We start from the raw sequence: 21,203 nt of genomic DNA, 5'->3' as shown, positions 1-21,203 counted from the left end.
AATAAAGAAAATAACAGTATTTTCCACTGTGTATCCTTTAAGAAGACTTTGGAATTAATAACTAAAAGATACCTGTAGAGAGCTTTGGCACTTCTGAACATATCCACATGAACACGTTTGTAGGCCTAAAGCATCTTACTGATAGAAACTATCAGTATGCATATCTTGCATGCAGGCAAGGCATGGGGCAATCAAACAGCTCTTCAGTCTATGTTCAGCACAGTCTACACTATTTCCCAGATCCAGTGCCCCCTCTGTGTCTGGAAAACTTCTTACTCTAGAAGCTGCATACATATTGCTGAGCCTGTAATTCCTTTAAACTTAAATCTTTCTTTAAACTTAACATTTCCTTATTAGCAATGATCATTCTGAGTGTCCTATTAACATTATACTTCACAAAGGAGAAAGTGTTAACAAAGATAAAGAAACTTGGTAAGAAGTTTAAAAAAATAAGTTATACCGCTTCAGCTTTGATTTTACTATTTATTTTCTCTGCTTCCATTAAGCAACATCTATACATTTCTTTCTTATTGCCCTGCTTTTTGCATTTTTATGTTACATATAAAATGAAGCAGAGTTCAGAGCCACAGATTAGAGACAGGTTTGGTTTTTTCTGCTGTCTTCTGGTTGTACATTTGCCCTGCTTCAGGTGGGTGAAGGGCAAGTGTTCCTACATAAACTTACTCAGGCTTAGCTTCCTTATAGTTTAGCTATTCTCCTGAAAGACTATAGCTATCAACCCAGTGTTCCTCAGATTGAAAATATCTGTGTAAATTTCAAAGCCCTCTAAAGCATTACACAAATTATCGGAGAACTAATTTGTGTTTCAGAGTCAGAGAAAAGTCCCTCTTTTTTAAGTTGTTCCTGTGTATCCATGGATGTGTGTGCTTGATAAGCTCCTGCTGGGAATCCTCACCCACCTGGCCAAACTGGAACCCTTGAAACAGGAGCTAGAGCCCAGGAAAGGTCGTGTCCAGTGACTGGTCACTGGAGGGCCATGGCAAGCACCTCTCAGTACAACATCTGGCAGCCTGGCTGAGGTGTGGAACCAGGTACATGAGCCCACGTATTTAAGTAAGGCAAATGACTTCATCCACTCAATGGACATTTTCAAATGATGAATTTGTCAATGCCTTTAGGAAAGAATCACATTAAAAAAAAAAAAAAATGAAAGGACCATGTGAGAAGGTGTGAGACCAAGGATTCAAGGATTCTTCAAGATTTAAAGCATCTCAGAAGCCAGTTTTAAATGACCCAGGTAACAGAAAGTGACCCCTCACTAAGTTCCCAAGTTCCCATATAGTTATTTGTCTTTGCTTATTTTATTTATAAAATATTTAATGCTTCCTTTGTTTTGTTTGTGAAGGTGATTTATTCCTCTAGTCTCCTCTTGATCTCTCCTGCATTTCATGCTCTTTTTGCAATGAGTTGTCCCCATTGGTGCATCCACAGCTAATTGCATATTTTTTTTATTCAATTAGAGTTAATTTTTGCCTGTGAAGAAGGCTTTCTTCTAGCATGAACTGCATCCAAAGGAAAATAAACTACTTGTCTTCAGGTGCTATTATTATAGAACATATGTTTTGCATTGCGACAGGGTTTATTTACATTTCCCTGATACTTTGAATGTCCTGATGATAGATCAATAAAAGGATGTCCTCCTGCACCTGATTATTTCTGTTTTGATAACAATACCAATATTTTACTTCTCTGCACTTGAAAAAGCATTGTTTGTATTCATGTTCTTGTAGGTAGGTATATTCAATAGCTGCCTGGTAGTTCCATAAGCCTATGCTAAAATATGATACTCTTTCTTTTTGAACTCAAAACCTTGTCCTCTTTATTCTGTCAATTTCAATAAACCACCCATAGTCTGCCTTGTTTGCCAGTGAATGTGAATGTGTGGTTCAATTACAGGAGCTGATGCTCTGAAGGTTAAATCACTTCACTGCATCTCTTCTCCTCTGTGCAAGGAAAGACTTTGATTAACCAAGTCTTTCACATTAACAATGATACTCAACATATGTTGAGTATAACATCTTAGAAGGAAAATGAGCATTTGGATTCCCTTGTTTAATCTTTTTAGCATTATAATGTTAAGGTTTCATAATTTTTTCAAACACTTATAGCCACAATTATTACTTTAGAGAATAATCCCATGTCTACAGCCTTGATTCCCTGAGTTTACAAATGAGTGTTATGCTTAAAATGGTTTCCATGCTGAGGTGTGAAAGGTGGCATTTTCTTATAATAGTATTTACTATTCTCACTGCTAGTTTCTGAATGTGAATGAATATTACCCCTTTAAATAATTCTTTACAGAGCTCTTTTTTTCCCCTATATTTTGTATCAGAAAATTTGGCAAAGGAAGTTCATTCAGGAATTAATAGGTGTACAATCACCAACCCTATTGTAACAGCCTAATTCTTTTTAGATTATTCAAAACAGTTTTTGACACCTCTTTTACTTCACAGTCCTTCAGGGTAAAACACAAACAAAAGCTATAATTGTAGATGCACGTTTACACCTTCATGAGGTCCGATTCCATGACTATGTCATGCCATGTGTATTTCTAAAGCATCGCTCAAATGAGAAGCATGTGAAAGTAATTTTGCTTGTAATTTTGGGCAGTACACAAATGTAATGATTGTGAGCTGTATTCCATTTTTCATGTATTCAGATTTGTACTTTTTGCACAGATAATCTCAAGTTGCAATTCTCAGAACTCTTTTTACTCATCCTTGGCTTATTATCTAACTTCTTTTCACCTGTGACAATTGTTTCCTGTGTGGATATGAGTAATGGAAATAAACCTCTCTTTCACTGACTTGAGCTTTGTCCCAGCACATAGGAGGTTAGCAATACAATCTTACTCAGTTTCTGCAAGCTGCTTTTGAAAACTGTGGTCTGCCCCACATATTTGTCAGTTCTGCCTAGTGTTTCTTTTAAATGTCTAATTTTTTCATAATAACTCAGGCTATTTCTTTCTTTTGTCTTCTCTGCATTTTCAAGATCAAAATACCTATTGTGTTTCTATTTTTTCCACTTTATTGTGTTTCATATAATAGGTATGAAATGAGGGGTTTTTTTTCCCTAATTAATGTATTGCTTACATTTTCTTTGTTCAACTCCTTGTTATATTTTTAGCTGTCATTAACGTGGGTCATGGAGAGACCTCCTGAAAAAAGCCAGTACAATTTGATAAAAGCTCATGCTGATATTCAGACACCCTTGACTTCAGGAGAGAAAGACGTAACAGCAAAAACCAAAAAATGGTTAATTACATTTGTCTCTTGATTTCTTCGGAAGCAGAGCAGTCTTAATTTCTAAGGGTAATGCAATGGGGGTGATGGGATTTAGTGTCTCTGACAGCTATAGAACCTTTGGAGCAAAAAGTGCCTTCAGGACATCAGAGCTGAGAATGTCTTTCTTGGAAAAATCCACGTGTCTTTTGACCACCCACAACAAAAGCAGGTCTACCATGCACATAGTGACCAGGATGAATTTGCCTTTCCATGTAGCTCAGAGCTGAAAACCATTCCCACGGCTGTTGTGTATCTTCCTACCCTTTTTCCCCCATGACTCCTGGTTGGCCACAAAAACCTGTATTTGCAGGACTTCACATCATGAACTGGGGTAAAAGATTTTCCAAAGATGGAGGAAATGGCTTTGTTGAAGACTTAGTTCCTTTTCTTTCTATTTCAAAGGGACCTTTAGTTTTGCTGTTCAACAACCTGAGACAGGAGTGCAGGACCCAGACCTGGAATTTCATAATTGCATTCCTAGCATAAATCAGCTAAAGAAAACTGTGTTATTGCCTTACAGAAATGCAGCATAGGGCAAGACAGATGAAACTGAGTCTGAACAATAGATTCAATGCAGCAGATTTACTGTAAATCATGTGCAAAGGTTAAGAAATTTGGCTTGTTTTCTCCCTTGAAGAAAAAGGAAACTTTGGGATGAATGGAAAACAATTTTGAATCATCAGAAGGATTGATAAAACTACTAACATCACTTACTTATGAATACTGGATAAGGGATTCAAATAAAAACTGGGGGACACAATCTACTAATTTCAAAATTTTTCATAAATAATGTTAAGTACTTCTACCGCATATGAAATAAATGACCTGATAGGAAGAAGAACTAAGTCCATAATACTCTTTTCCCCCTGACTTCTGTGCACTTTGTAATCAAGTCCTTAGCTGCCAGAAAGGCAATATCTCTGAAGAGCAGCAGTAAATTATAAAGACATTCTCACCTTATTCCAGGTATGCCATGTATTTACATTTCTCATTTTAAGATCATGTTGCAATCTTTCCTGTACCACTAGGGTAAGAACATAAAAAATGGATCAGAAATGGACTGACAGCTCCTTGGATTCTGCATATGTTTGGGACAATTGCAGAATGACCTCAGCTCTGAATTAGCACATGATCTGGAAGATATCTGAAGGTATAAAATTGCAGAATACTTAATTCTTAGGGAAATCATAGAGTAGATTCTAGATTTTCACATCATTTAGTGCTTCATCCCATAATTAGACTGACTGCAGAGGTGTTATTTAAATCAATAAAATGCTCTATAGCAAGAGAATGAACAGTGCAACAGTACCATTTGAGATCGTGCTGCTGTTCAGATAACCCTTAACTTCACCAAAGAAAAGACTTAATAGTAAAAAAGCAAACTTATATCTCATTTGTGTAATAAATAAAGGGCACTGTGAAGGATACCTCCAAGCACAATCTTTCTACCCATTATTTAAACATTCTAAATTCAGATTTTTCTTCAAAATAAATTTTCCTTAATTTTTGTCCCTCTTCTGCTTATTTTTTCTCTTTTAAGGAAGAATGGAAAAGCTGCTGATGGCCCAGGTTTCATGACAATCTACCAAATTCACATACAAATAAGACAAAAAATATATAAAATTCAGCAACTTCCACTCTCAACTTTCTAAGATATATACTACAAATAAAAACAAGAAAAAAATTATTTGGGGTAAAGGAAAATGCTTCAGCAGTATCCTCCTTATTTTTCTCTCAAAGCAGATTCTTTTGAGTGCACAGTGGACACAGCTGTATCAAAGTTTGAAGCACTACCTGTATTATTTCATTAGTCAGTGCAAGACTTAGAGTTTCTCTGTACAACACAAGCCATGTGTGTTGCCATATGCAAAACTGAAGTTACAGAATTGTGTCGTTATTTGTTTACCTTACAGTTATTTCCAAAATCCACAGCCATAGTCTTTGTCTGTGGTTTGATGAGATCCAGAGCTTTTCTTGCCTTGTAAGGAAGTATAGCTTGAAGGGGAAATAAAGGCTCATAGCATCAAACAGTGCCAGGAATCCAGCACCACTAGTTTTAAGAGGAAAATGTTCCTGACAAATAATGGAAGTACTTAGCTGCTGATACCTTGGAGGAAAATGGGGCTCCTGAGGGTTGGCTGAGCTGTCTGACCTGCTAGGCAAGCTTTTTCTGAGCAGAGCCATGTACCTTGGCGGCAGGACTGATGTCCTGATGTCTGTGGCTGTGTTCATGGGAGGGTGATGAATTGAAAAAGAACCAAAGCCCCCCCTCCACTGTTTATCTACAAGCCAAGCCACTGTCTTCAAGATCACAGCCAAGAGTTCTGTAGCTCTGTCATCTTAAGAGATGACACAAGAACTGTTTATTTCTCTAGTATTTTAAATTTCGGGGCTGGTGGTTTTGGTTGTTTGGTTTTTTTTGTTTGCTTGTTTGTTTGTTTTTGTTGGGAGGGGGGTTGCTGTTTTTGGTGTTGCTGTTTTTTGTTTTCTGCAAGCAGAACCTTTTTTTTTAGACTGGAGAATATTTCTTCTCCTTCTGGAGAAAATTAGACATAAATGGTTTTAAGGCAATGCTGCCAACATTTATGGATATCCTGTAGCTCCCAGAATATTACCCACCGTGTTCATAATGTCACTTGTACAAACATACTACCCACATGAGTACATTTTCAGTAGTGTAAATCAATTTAGAAACTCACTGTGCATTTATGTAAAGGCCAGTTCATATAGGAGGAGCTGTAAACACTTGTCTCAGTTTCATCACAGCACAACGGCTTTGTTCCCTAGGATGCTCATTTTCCTTAGGCCTTCCACATAATACTGAACAAGTGAAAATACTGTCACTATGTGGTTGCCTTGCCCTTTCCTGGAACTGTCAGATTTATACTTCAGTAGCAGTCAACAGGGTGGTATTGTCTTCAAGTAAAAGAAAAATCAAATCTGTTTGGCACTGCAAGATATGACCCCCTGCTTTAATTAGCATTTTTTGCAGACTAAAATCTGAAATGATAGCAAATACTCAAGAGGTACACTTTCTCCATTTCATTGAAAGTACAAATAAAAGTCAGTTTTCATGCTATTTGAAAATTAACTAAGCAATTTTGCTTGTATAGTGTTGCAGAAATTTGTAAACTAATATGATCACTTTAACTTGCTTTCCAAATGGAAGCAAAAAAATTAGCTTTCTGAAATCTACAAACTAAATGGAATGAAAAAGCATAATTTTATGTAGATCCTGTCAAGATATACCCAGAACACAAAAATATTAATAACTCAGGGAATTCTAAACAGCTTGCAAAATCTTCTGGTATTTTGCATTAACAAAGCTAGATTTAACACAGCCATGAGAGCAGAGATGATATGAGTAGGACACACCACGTTATCATCTCTCTGCTCTCCTGAAGACATCAAATATAACTCACTTATTATATATCCCATCATAACACAAATTTGAGAAGTTGTTAACCTGCTTGCTGGTGGCCTTCTGTTGAAATGCTCCACTGAACTGGTCCACTTGCTGCCCTTAAACAGGCACCTGAATCCTTATTCAGCTGCAACTTCTCAGTTATTATCTCAAACGCTGTGGGAAGGTGTGGAGAAGTGTCATTGCTTTGTCTCAGCAGAAATGGTGGAGAGGTGGTGGAGAGGTTATCCTGTCTTTTTTGTCTTTGTGTTTAATTTAAGCTAAAGTAATAAACCTTGCCAGGATCCCTTTATTCAATATTCCAATTCTGCCTATTGAAAAATACATCTTCAGACAGGAAACTATTTCCCAAAAAACAAAGCAAGTGTAATGATTCTGATCTTGTGATGATGTAGCCTTTAGTGGGTGAGCAAACTAATTGCACCACCCTCATCATGTTTTTCTTGTAGGCAGGTGGGGGACATTTCCAATATCCATCAACCTCCTTCTTCAGTATTGTCTTCATTCATGTTCTGCCATGTAAAATATGTTTTCTATTCTGGGGTGGGGTATTGTGACATGCTGCCAAATATTGTCAATCCAAAGAAAGGGATAAATTCTGGGTTAGTGGATATTGCATCCCACTGAGGTAGCATCAATTAAACACACAAATTATTTATATATTTTTAATAATGGCTTTAGTATCTTGTCAGCCTGGTGTTTTCTGAGAAAAGATGGTTTTAGTCCTCAAAATGAGGTTGTTGTTCTTATTATCTCTAACTATTTGTATAAGTAGAATTATTCAGAGCAATAGGTACCAGTAACTGCTGATTTTGCCTATCCCCTTGTATTTTTTTACAGTTTGCATGACTGTTTACAGGAAGTCCCTGCTGAGATCCTTCACATCTTTCACATTTTTAGTGACTAGTTATAAAGTCCTCTTTTCCTTATGGTGACTGAAATTTTCTGAACACTAACTACTAAATCTAAGATGCTTTTCACCATTAGAGACAGCTTCAAAACTACAGCCTGTAGTTTTAGTCTTTTTGATTTTGTAAAATGCTGTTTGGAATTGAGAAAAAGCTATTTCATAATGGCCACAATGATTTATGAGGTGAAAAACCTCCAGAATTCAAAATCAAGATATGCATACCTGCTTTTAACATATATGAAAAGATAATTGCAGCATCTGATGTGTCCATAATTCCTAATAGATCTTCCAACAAGGAATTTTAGCAGGTTCTTAGCTTTAAAATGGTGCAGGAAAGTTTTTCCTATGCTATTTATTGAAAAATGGATTTATCTTAGCATATCACAAAAGTACTTTTGAGAAGGAACAAAAAGCTAAGATTACAAGTGTTTGAATTTATTTGAATAATCAAGAATCATTTCTAAAAACTTTTTTTGCTACTGATTGTAGGAGAGTTTGAGTCACTGAGATTTCCTTATAAAATAGCTAATATATTGAGATTTTTTATGTATTTTACTTTGAGAAGATCAGTTAATTTTTTTTTCAGTTAGCAATAATAATGACTGTTGAGTAACACTACCCATGCTCCCAATCGCACCGGCCTGGGGAATCCAAAATACATTTTAGAGGTATTTATTTGCAAATTCTACTTTCTAGTTTCTGCAATGCCTGAGCCAGGCCTTTGCTGTAAACTGACATAACTCCAGTGAAGTTGTGTGTGCCTTTCTGCCAACTGGTGACCCACACTGTGTTTATTTTCATCTATTTTAAGCCAGCTCTTGGAGCAAGACTATAAATATTGCAAACTGAGGAAGCAGTACCACATTCTGCATAAACATATACACACGCATGAACTTCCACATTAAACTTTTATGCCTCCAAAGATCATTCTGAAGTCTCTTATCAGGTTTTCTGGATGTTTCCACTACCAAATTAGCACAGTGGTGCTGTGCTAGCTGCTGTGGCTGGCAGCCACTCTCCTGCAGAGTAAAGTGTCACCCTATGTCACTGCCCGTGCAGAGGGCATACTGAGCACTCCTCCAGTGAGCTGGATGATGAACTGGAAATGCCATTTCAGATAAGCATCCAAAAGTTCCAGATGCAGGCTTAGCCTGGGAGCAGTTGACTGTTCCAGTATAAGACTGAAGCAGGTGCAGGTTGCTGTGGGTAAAGGTGAGTGTCAGGGAGCTGCTTGGAGATGTGGTCCCTGAGGAAAAGGACCCCACCCCAGCTGACAGCAGCCCTGTCCCACAGCATGTGAGGAAAGCAAGCATGGGAGCACCCCTGGAGCATTTAGAATTGTCTTGTCCTGTTACTCCTTCTTCACCAACACAGTCATAGGCGTCTTGATAGGGTGTTAATGTTCACACCTAAGAAATGGCCACATAGAGGAGATGGACAGCCTTTTAAAAACCTACATTGATCAGACCTGATAAAAGGAGTCAGGGAGTTATCTCATTGCAGGTGTTGCTACACAAAAATCAGGCTGATTTGTAGTTTCCAGCTAGAGGAGGTCCTTGCAAAGCCAGTGGTCTTGGTAGCCACATAAGTGGATGTTCTGCCACTGTTCTATGCAGAAAAACCCAAGAGGACAGAGGCCTGGATATCCTTCTTACTCCTTGGATAATGATCAAGCAGCAGTGAAGCAACAGAGTCTGGGAGTTTCAACTGACAACAGACTATTTATAAATGAATGGCATAAGGGGTCAAAGAAAGATAAAACTCACTCTCAGGAGCAGAAGGCATAGGGGTAACTGTTCCGTTCTACATAGCCACTGAAACATTATGCCTACTTTGGGAAGAAAACTTTAACAAAAACTGTAGAAAAAATTTTCAGAATCCAGGATCAGGGAGAAAAAAAATAAAGAAAATATTATTTTAATTGCTAGAAAGAGAGAATACAGGAAGAGAAGGGAGATTTAAAAATGCTTCTAAGAGAGACAGAAATCACAGTCTCTTGCTATGTGTAATATTTGTCTAGAAATTTTTGTGGATTCTGTTGATCTCCACCCATAATAATGATTAGACAGTAAACATCAAATAAGAGGAATTTTTAATATGCTATTTTCATATTAAATTCCATAAAATCTAGGATTTTTAGCAATAAGACTTTGTCTTTCATAGAGCTTGATTTTAGACTTACATAATTTACGGAGATTGCAAATTAAAATTATTTTAAATTTTTCACTTTATATTAAATCTGAATAGTCTATATTTTCTCTTTCTTTTCTCTCTTCTTCTTCTTCTTCCTGTTTCGTATTTGGTGGGGTTTTTTTTGGGGGGGGAGGGAGGGAGGGGAGCTGTGGGGTTGTTTTCAGGCAAATCAACTCTGTTTAGAATTTATCAATTTTCCAGGAAGACAAGCTTGCTTCATTGACTGTGTAGCTAAAAGTACCAGAATAAGCAGTTTTATAAAATACTAGAAATAATTTTAAATTGATTGTCTAATCTTTTACATCAAAATTAAGGAAAAACCTTATTTTAAACTACAGAAAATCAGTAACACCTGTAAAGCCCCAGCTATTTATAACATCTATTTCCTACAATGCCTGAGATTATTTACTTCCCAGGTTTACTGATAAAACCAGCCAAACCAGGCTGTTTTGTTCAGTTCCTAACATATGTGATCTGGCTAAACCTGACCTGTACATTTAAGTTGCTTTTACTTTTGAGGACTTATTTGTACTGCTATATGCCTCATTTCTTAATATCTCATTTGAATACTTTTACATAAAACAGAAGTTTTACTAAGCTATCTGATCTTAAAGTAAAATGCAGCTCCCTGAATGTCGCATCTAGAGCCATTTGACACCAGCTCAGGTTCTGAGATATGCATCGAGCTCTGCTGCATGTGCTACTGTAGTTAAATACAGAAGAGTTGCAGCTGGAATCCCTCCTCTCTGGGGAGGTGGAACAGCAGGAAAACCCTGAATGCCAATTCCCAGTTGGTTTGTAGCAGAGCCAGCACAGAGGGAATCAGCTGAAGGTTTAGTTGCCAAAATCTTATTAGTCCTGCTTGAAATTGTCTGGACTGACCACTTTGTAGGACATTGCTTTGAAGAAGGCATTGATAATACAAAAATATTACAGGTTTTTAGTGTTTTCCAGGTCTTTATTTTAGCAAACAATTTAAAGAAGTGAAAACAAAACAAGTTTTCAGCAACTCTTTGTGAAGAATTTCTAAATCATTCACTACATCTCCTAACAAGCTCTCCAAGCACCTTCACCCTGAAGCAAGCACACAAAAATGCAGCCCAGATTTTCCATTTGAAAAACGATTGGAAGACAGTAACAATCAATTGCGGTCTTAACTTCAGGCATTGCTACCAGTCCCCCTAATTAACAAGAGGCATCACTCCTGACCTGCTGTCACATGAAAATTCAGAATACAGTACAAAATCCCCAATAAACTGTTTCTATCAGTGGAAGAAACAGAGAAGGGGGAGCAGAGCTGAGCTGGGGGTAGACATGAGAAGAATTGTTAATTCTATGTTGAGAGTTAAAGATCATTTTATTTACTGCAAGGTATGTAGCATCTTTACACTCCTTCTGTTGACTGGTGTTTTAACCACAAAAAATGCCACTGCCCTCCCTCTACCATGCTGCAAGGCTCAGGAATGCTGTCACATGAGAATCTCTTGTCTGCAGTTTCCCTGTCTGGCGGCTGTTAAAAGAAATTTATAGATTACACATCTGTAGTGGTTTGGTCCAAAATACTCATTACTGTTTACCTTCTGTGAGATAAGAATTAGGAGAAAAGCAAAGCAGGCGCCAAACTTGAAAGAATATAAAGAAGTTTATTAATAGACCTAAAAGAGGGAAAAAGGAAAAAAAATAAAATCATACTACACCTTCAGAACTCTTCTCCTCCCCCCCACCTTTCTGAAATTACAACGGGTACTCTGATACATCATAGCTTTACAACAGAATTTCAGCTTTAAGCATCTCCTCTTTCTCCTCCCTCAGGTTTTCAGCTCTTCACAGCTCTAAAAGGGTTAATCTCACCTCGGCCTTGCAGCTGGAATGTCGCTTATCGCTGTTGGTCACATGATCTGTGCCGGACAGCGGGGCAGCTTCAGCTGAATCTTGGCCGCACTGGAGAGGGGGAGCCGGGACACTCTGTCTGCCCACAGCAGGGCTGTGAGGGGGTTCTGCGGTTGGAACAGGCCCACCGGCTCCAGGCTGGCCGTGGCCCGGCCCGAGCGAAGCCTGGGCCAGGCCCGCTGGCCCCCCCACGGGGCCCGCAACCACCTGTCCCAGCGCTGGAAACAAGACAGAGCTCTGCCCGAGGTTTGTCTATTCTTAAGTGTGGATCACAGACGTGTTCACAATTTAAGTGGCTTAAAGAATTGTCCATATTCAAACTGGCCAGCTAATAGGTTCTGTCAGGTCATAGAGGAGCTGTAAGCACCCCTTTGCAAGAACATCACTTCCGAGACTATGCTTTGCTAACCCATGACAACATCTTTGGCCAAAATTGATTTTAATAGTAGGTAATGTGTTTCTTTCCTGTTATATGTGTTTTCATGCTGAAAGCCATTGTTTACTACTGAAAACAGAAGGTTTTTTACTCCATAAATAACTGAGTTCTGAATTATAATCTCACAACCTACATTTTATTTCCAGAATCAGAGAAATAATTAAAATTACATACATAATTTGCAGCAAAATCATATGTGGTCTGCACTTAGGTCTCCAAAAGAATTTACATAAGGAAAAGGAAGTACTGGTAAATCATCTTACTGGAGCACCTGGATGTCCTGTGTACAACCAGGACCCATTACAGTCAGCAGTACACATCCACATACTGTAGGAGGTGATTTTCAAACAACAGAGATTACATTATGCATGAACAGGACCAACAACGTTCAAAAATTATGGCTTTCCACTATGGTCATACTGAAATCCTTCTGCAACAGATTTTTATTTACCTATAGAGAATCCTAACCAGAGTTACATGATGTTTGGCCCAAAAAAACCTGATATTGTCTGTTGTCTTCTTTAAAAAGACAACTGAAAAGTTAAGAAAACTTGATAACAATGAGAGGAAAATAAATGAAACTTTCATGAATTACAATGACAACATGTGTTCTCATTTCTCAGCCGTCCATTCTGCACAATGTTCTTTGCTTTGGAGAAAATTGCATTAAAATGAAAGAACAGTATCTTGATATATTGCAGTAAAAAATACCATTACTTTTCTACTTAGCAGGAGCAGCCATCAGAACATTAGAGGTGTTCTTCTCGTTGGCCGAGTATAATCTTAACGTGATATGTTTAGTCTCTTTCAGAGGGAAGAAATATGTGCAATTCACTGATCTGTCAGTAATTGTTTTTCAGGTACCTATATCCTGTTCCCCAGAGCACATCTGTCTCCAGAGTTCTTTAATTGTAAGTAAACGTCATTCTTTCCTTCCCACCCCAAAATATCAGTTGTTACTGGATTAAGAAAACACACAGTCTCCCTCAAAATATTAAGCTTTTGAGCATCAAGTACAAAAAAAATTGCAACATAAAATAGAAAATTTACACTCTGAAACACTTCTAATGTAGTATTTTGCCCTATTAAACAATCTTGGACTTTGATGGGAGGATCTCCAACGGTGGCAAGTAGGGCACCCAATGATTCTGTGCCTAAGTGCATATCTCAAATCTATCAAAGCATTTTTTATAAGAAATACCTGTTTTCAAGGGCCAGGTCATCTTTACTGATGATCATCACTAAGCCCTCCCACATTATTGCACAGCATGGGGTACAGGAAAGGTGACAGGAGTTAGCCAGTCTAGCAAAACCTAGGAAAAGTGTCTAGCAGGCAAGTAAAATTGTACCTGTAAAGTGAATGATCAGGTAGTACACACGGTTCAGATTACCCAGAATGTTCTTGGATTTCCAAGTAAAAAGATTTAAACAACTATAAAATCAAGGGAATAAATAAACCAACTGTCAGATTAGGGATTGCAGTCCTAAATTTTGCAAATTTAAAAGTACAGCGACCATATAGTTACAGTGAGATCAATGGGCAAAATAGTTGGGGTAAACTGATTTACTTAGAAGTGATTAGACATGCTGATTACTGTGGATCATAGAATAATGGAATCTTTTTAGGTTGGAAAAGACCTCTAACACCCAAAATGTTAACCCAGCACTGACAAGCCCACAACTAAGCAATGTTCTTAAGAGCCACATCTACAAGTGTTTTAAATACCTCCAGGGATGGCAGCTCAACCACTTCCCTGGAGAGCCTGTTCCAGTGCATGACAACCCTTTCAGAAAAAAAATATTTCCTAATATACAATTGAAACATCCCTGGCATGACTTGAAACCATTTCCTCAAGTCTTGTTACTTGTGAACAGGAACTATCTCAGACACTTTTTGTCCCAAGATCTTGTTTTCACCTTTGGCACTTATCCTGTGATTAGACACTGCCCCCCTGAGCAAAAGGATACTCTGCAGTTCCCTGCAAAGGTCTCACACTCACAGTGGCATCCCAAAGGTGAAGAACACATCACCTATAGAAATGACTAGAAAATGTTACATTTTCTCTGTTGGATATTTGTAAATTGTTATTTTCTGAAGTTCATAACTCATCCAAATATGATTCTCATGAAAATATTCTCATGAAACACTCATAGAGGTTTAACAGAGGTTTCCTCTGGTTTTTTGTATCCATCTCCTCAGGCAAATCACTGAGCCCTTCTGTCACACATTCTCTGAAGTGACTGTATTATTTTTGCTAAAACTAATATGAATTTTTTCAGGTAAAACCTGAAGACATCTAGCACTGAAGTATTCTGAAAAAAAACATTAAATTGTAATAACTATAAGCACCTAAATCAGGGACGAATAAGGACAATTTGGGGCCTTCTTATGTGACACCTTTAATACATAATAACTCCAGGAAGAATTAAAGAAAAAAAAAAAAAAGAGGGATCTTAAGTGATCTTAAGAAGAAAAGGAGTTAGGAAAGAAAAAAAAACAATTTTGAAGAACATTTTGAAATTTGAATTAAAACACATTTTAATGACAGTTCCCATCCTTCATCAACTGATTTCCCTGGTCTTGAAGTAGTTTTTTTTATTCACTGATAAATTTTAAAAATTAAATTAATTTTTAAAAAAGCCCTGAAACTACAAGGTTATTATTCTTCCTCAATATAACAAACAATGCAGAATTCCATAAATAAACGAAAATATCTGAATTCTGGGCACAAAAGAAGTGCAAAGAAAATGCCATGAAAGCTGCATTTTAATTTGTCCCTTCTTTGTCTAGGGAGAACCTTTCAAGGTCCTTTGCAATTAGAAAAGCTTTGAACTCTTTTGTTGAGGGAGAGAAAAAAAAAAAAAAGAAAAGAATTACCTCAGCAGCACTTTGAAAAGACTGTGTAATGCATTTGAGTTGAAGAAGGACTTATCTTGAAACATCACTCCAGATCCACATCTTTGGATCTAGTTACCATTTAACGGACAAAGAATTAATCGACTTGCCATCATAGCATGAGAAAAGACTAGTTCTGCTCTTCAAATGCTTTCAGTCTGATCTTGAGGAAGTTATTTAGGGGAGCATCCAAATGTGATTTAGGTGTCTCAACACCTATGAGGGCAAAAGGACCAAATATTGAAAGGTGAATGAATTACTAGTGAAGCAGATAGCTGCTTTCTAGGAGTTAGGGATGAAAAGAAGTCCTGAAAAGCAGAAGCCTCACAAGATTCCTCTCAGCATTGTCTGACATCAACACATTATTATAAAATTTCATGCTAGTAGCAAAAGGGAATAAAACGCCCAAATTGTGCAAAGATTTGGAAAACAAATATATTGCTACTCTTTTTAAAATGTGTCTCTTACAGTGTAAAAAATAATGAATACATAGAAGTGGAGCAGATGGTTAAATTCAAATTGAAAATTATACTTAAAATTAGGCATTTACTTAATTATCAGGGGCCTATATTGGCCCAGAGTACAGCAGTGATTTAAGTCCATGATGACAACCTGTCCCCAGCCCTGCTGTGTGTTTCCTGGAGCACCAAAGCCCTGCAAACATGCAGAGCCACAGCCACATCCTTGGAGCCAACAGGAGCCTGGTGCCAGCTCTGCTCAGCCCATGCCGGGCTGGGTTGGGCAAACCCTGCCCATCCATCTCAGGGAATGAAAAACTCAAGAGTGCCAACAAAGGAGTGGGTTAAGAGGAGCATTAAGAATAAAGATGCATATCTCAGTCTGAGAACACTGGAGAGGTACAGTGTAATCCCTGGAGCTTTGCTTTTTCCCTCCTTTCAGAGGTGCTTTTATAGGGTTGGTGTAGTTTTGAGGAGTGAAATAGGCAAGTCAGATTTGCATATCACTATTTATCACCACAGATCCTCTGCAGAAAGTTAGAAAAACCCTGAGAAGCCCTAGGGATGTCAGTTCTCAGCCACAGCAAGCCCCTAAATGCTGTACAGAAGTCCATTACATGCAGAAATATCAAATGTATTTTTATCAAAGGTTCCAGTTTTTGTTACTGTCACTGCATGTGGTGGATTAAATGTAGCTGCACACAAGGTGCCCACCAACCCACCTGTACCCTCCTCAGTTTGACAGGGGAGAGAAAATGTAGTGAAAGGTTCATGGGTCAAGAAAATGACAAGACAAGATCCCTTACTAATTATCATCATGGGTAAAACAGACATGACTTGGGGAAAATTAAGTTATTACCAATCAAATCAAATCAAAGTAGGGTAAAGAGAAACTCCAAAACTTTAAAGACCTTCCCCCCACTCCTTCCTTCCTCCCTGGCTTAACATCACTCCTGAATTCTGTCCTTCCTCCCCACCAGCAGCACTGGGAGATGGGGAGTGGGATCCCTCCCATGACAGACAGTTCTCCATGAACTTCTCCAGCGTGAGTCCTTCCCACAGGCTGCAGTTCTTCATTAACTGCTCCAGTGTGGGTCCCTTCCATGGGGCCACCAGTTCTGCCAGCAAACCTGCTCCATCGTGGGCTCCATGAGGCCACAGGTCTTGCTGGGAGCCTGCTCCAGTGCAGGCTTTCCATGGGGTCACAGACTCCTTTGGGCATCCCTCTGCTCCCACATGGGATCCTCCACTGGCTGCATGTGGATCTTTCTATAAATATTTGAGAAAAACCACATGTAAGTGTCTTTTGTGTGCTAAATGAAATCACTGTGCAATAGACCTAGCTTAAACCTTAAGACAATTTTTGGCAAAACATAAAATTTCAGAGTTTCTAGTTTCTGTGCCACATTTTGGCACTTCAGTACAAAATTAGAATTTTTTCATATAAGTTTTCAATGGAAAAATGAATTATTACTGATATATTTTAACACAGACATTAACAGGAGGTTCTGCAGAAAGCCCTTGTGATATATTAGGCTCAGAGCTAAGAAAGTGGTTAAAATCAGGACCATAGAAGAGCCAGCAGGATGACATTGCCTTGTCTGCAATGTGCACTTGAAATCTTTTCAAGACTGCTTTTTCTCTCTGGTATATGCATTCAGAAAATGCATGCATCTCGTGATATATGCATCCACCTACAACAATGAGTTTAAGAGCTTTTCAGTCTCTCATGTGGGGTCTGGTGACTCCTGCTAGACTAACATGAGGAAAAACCCCCAACATTTAAACAATCAGTTGCACTGTGATGCTTATGTTATGTCATCAAATTAAATAAATTACTTTTCTTTCAGAGAGGTAGTACCAATAAATAGTTTACAAAGTGGATTCTTTGAATCAACTCACAAGAGTTTAGATATGCACCATTTAAATCCCTACTTTCAAGTTCTATATCCTTCCCAGGCTTCTAAAGGACCATTTATTGAATCAAATAGCTGTGGAAAAAGAAGTATCTTCTAAATAATGCAAAATACCAAACACATGGTGAATAATTCTCTTCATAAGAAGCAAGATTGATTTTACCTTTGATTATCTGTGCTATACAGAAATACTTTTTCCAATTAAGGTTAAAATGTTAATGTTACAGAGTCAACAACTTGACAAAATAGCACATTAATCAGGAAGTATAAACTCATTGGAATTCTACATATTATGCTTAGGGAGCTATTTCTGGAATGCCAGACAAGTGGTGAGATACACAGACATGTTCTGGAGTACTGATCAGCCAGGCCTTTCAAACCATAACATGGGGATTGCACCAATGGCATATTGTTAACCAAGGTACTGAAATATTCAGTCTCTCACCTCTTATTTTCTTCAGGAAAAATTAGGAGCCTGAACAGTTCCAATGATTTCTAGAAAAATGTTACATTCCATAAAATATTCTCCTTAAAGGCAGCTGAATGTATCTATTGTAACAATACTACCACAATCAGCTCTTAACTATAAAGGATGTGCTCCCTCTCCTGGCACCCAGTGCTGCAGGGACCTTGCTGCACTACCTGCTGGGACCACTGTCACCACTTCATCCTGCTGGGACTGTTATTACCACTTTGTCCATAACAGGTAGGCAAAGTTAGTAAAGCTGCTTGCACCCTGCTGTGACTGGATCTGGTTTAGCTTGGGCACTTAGCTTGGCTAAAAGAAGTACAGGAGCTTAGAGCAGCATCCCCTTCCTGAAAGAGCTCAGAAACAGGAAGCAAGTAGGTAAATAAGAAGGTGGGAGGAAGGGATGGCCTCTGTCCTTGGGGGTTTTGTGCTTGGTTTAGTGATGAGTTCCCAACCTGAATTGTCCGTGCTTTATTCCTCTGAAAATCAGACCACAGACACATAGAGGTTTATAGGTCCCATAGTTGTGGTTCTTATGTTCCAGACTGGAGGCAAGTTACAGTTTTCTAGACAGCAAAACTGTAAAACAGATGAGCTATTGCAAAAGCAACCTGCCAAAAAGATTCCCTTCATCTGAGATTCAATTGTTGGCTCCCATCAAAGTGATGGACATTTTCAAAGGACTATGATAACTTCAGGGTGTTATGTCTTCGCATTCCCACACATCAAACTCAAAATAAGATGCTGGAGTAATGTTTGAATAACATGTTGTTAAGTCTATAGGATTATGATCCCATAATGATGAGTGAGACATGAAAATATACACAAGCAGATAATGCTGGCTGTAATGAAGAAGGGTATCACGTATAAATATCAAGAAAGAACAGTTTCATAAAAATGAAACAATTACTTGATAATTTTGTTAATGGACAAGGAATAGCAATCTGCTCTGGCTTTATACTGATCATAGTGAAGCAGATGAAAGAAGTAATACAGAGAATAAAGTAATTATAAAAATTATTTTTCAGGTAAAATAATAACTTGGAACACTATCAAGAATATGGCTGTAGTTACTTTTCTAATTTTTTTACCGTGCAAAAAGGATATGTATTTTCTCACTGTACAACCAGAAATAAGAAGATATAATGAAAAGAAAAATTATGGTTATTAATTTCACTTTGGAAACCTTTTTTCTTTATCTCAGAGTGTAGCTACACAAGGGCAATTCATAATTTGGCCTCTGGCAGAGAAATACTCAAAATGAATAAATAGAAACATCTTGTGATACCTGCAGTGGTAATAACCTTGCTAAGAATGCCTCAGAGAATGACAAAGAGGAGATCACAACTCCATTTGTGACAGTGAGGCAGTATTTGAAGTGCTATCTACACCCTATCACTCATATTTCAGATTTCAGCACATGTGGCATTCTTGTATCAGCTCCTCTAAATACTGAACTAAACTCTGCTCACTGCAACCTAAGCAGTCCTTTTAAAATCAGTGGGATTTTATGGGCTTAACTACAATAATTTGATTAGTACACCAAAGAGGAAAACAACCTTTTTGCATCATATTAACCAGAACCCTGTCTGATGCAAATTTTAACTTAAAAAAACTCCCACAATATAGCACGTGATGGAAAGACTCACAGTTTTGAGGAAATTGTCTGTGAGAAATTGAGAACAGCAAACATGTCAGTAGGATCCTGGACAATCTCTATGTTCCAAAGAATAGTCATGAGAAATAGTGTTACCATCCATGATCCACTGCAAATGCTGGAGTGAACTTGTGAAGGTCCATCCTTTCCCCACACACATCATGCTTCAGACTTAACACATCTGGAGGAGTTGTTTTAGCAATGAAAGCCAAGCTTAGCACCACTGCAGTTCCTTCTGCACACTGCTAAAGTTACAACACTAATTTCTGTGTTGAATCTGACTGTTCATGGATTGGAAATAAAGAGTTCCATTTCTAAACAGTCCCATGATACATGATGATACAAAATGATACATGATACAAAAAGCCCAAAGGTAAGTTTATATGATCTTTAGTATTAATATCAAGATTTTAAAAATTAGTTTTCTCTGAATTTAAACAGGATGAGGAATAGAGGGCAAGCATATGATTTCAGGAAGGATGCTTCTTAAATATTATGATTTTGTTCCTAATCTATGTCAATGACATGATTTTATATGTTCCTTGAATTAATTCTGCATGCAATAATGGTTTTTCTCTCTCAGAATGTGGAAAACGGGAAACGGTAGAGAGAAGAAAGGCAAGGACAGTCAGAGGCATGAGATGACATAGCTGGTGAAGCAGACTGGGATTCTTCAGTCTGGAGATGCTTTGTAAGAGGAGTGTCATGGCTGGAGCAAGTAAGGAAGAATCGTATTGCCTCTCCCAATTCAATATACAGGATATGTCAAGTGGAACTAGAATGTGGTAGGCTGAGACTAAACTAAAGAGAGTTCATCTGAGCTATGAAGTTGTTCATGGAGGATGAGTATTAAAAAGTGGTGGAAAAATCCACAACAATACTGTCCACTGTGGGTTACTAAACAGAAAGGCTCTACCATGAAGTTCCTGAGTAACAGTTGTTGTGTACTGGAAGAACATCTGGAAAAAAAACATGGTTTGTCATCCTCTTCAGAACTTCCAAATCATCTAGCAAAATATTGGGCTAAAATATCTTTGGCTGAATGTTTTTCAGTAACATCTGACAAGATATGCAAGAGTTTTTTCTAAATATGTTGGTTAAATGGCTCAATATACTTGATGTAAACAATACATGTACAATGAAATGAGAAATTTGGGTCAAAAACACTTACTGACTTATTAATATTTATAATGTTATTTCATGTTATAGTATCCTGATATTTAGCTTGGGATTTCAAAATTACCCGTACATTCACTATTTAATGTAATTGATCCTTAATTCATTAGTAAGAAATGTTTTTCTTTTTCCTAATGTGTTCAATATTTATTTGGTTTTAGGAGGTCCCAACCCTCTGCAACAGAAAAAAAAAATCCCACCAAGCTAGCTGTCTCAGACTTTTTCTCTTTCCATTGTTGTAGAAAGCTTTGGTATGATTTTTTTCTCTTTAAAATTTTCTTAATGTTAAAGGTTCTAATTTATGCATTAATAACCAAACCTAGCTAACTCATTGCTAGTCCTGGATGGGTTCTGTGAAAGTTTGAGATGTCAAAACAAGTAAAATGAAACAAATATCATTTTATACTGTACCCCTTTTTATGTACTGACATTAACAATCATGCTGTTATTAGTCTGTTCTCAGGAGGTCAGAC

The 21,203-nt window shown here is 37.7% G+C and overlaps 1 long non-coding RNA gene across 2 annotated transcripts in view; it reads right to left on the bottom strand.

Annotated features, from left to right (window-relative positions):
- The window catches only part of LOC138105608 (uncharacterized), a 34,689-nt gene extending 27,832 nt beyond the window's left edge, over nucleotides 1–6,857 (bottom strand). The window contains exon 1 of one of the 2 annotated variants that reach the window (XR_011148561.1): nucleotides 6,772–6,857. This is a non-coding gene — a long non-coding RNA (uncharacterized lncRNA). The remainder of the gene's footprint in view (nucleotides 1–6,771) is intronic. The other variant, XR_011148562.1, reaches the window with a different exon arrangement.
- Nucleotides 6,858–21,203: the final 14,346 nt, after the last annotated feature.

Source organism: Aphelocoma coerulescens, chromosome 2, assembly GCF_041296385.1.
Source record: "Aphelocoma coerulescens isolate FSJ_1873_10779 chromosome 2, UR_Acoe_1.0, whole genome shotgun sequence".
Classification (NCBI taxonomy): Eukaryota; Metazoa; Chordata; class Aves; order Passeriformes; family Corvidae; genus Aphelocoma; species Aphelocoma coerulescens.
The sequence above is the reverse complement of the archived record's forward strand: the minus strand, read 5'-3'. Positions and strand labels throughout refer to the sequence as shown.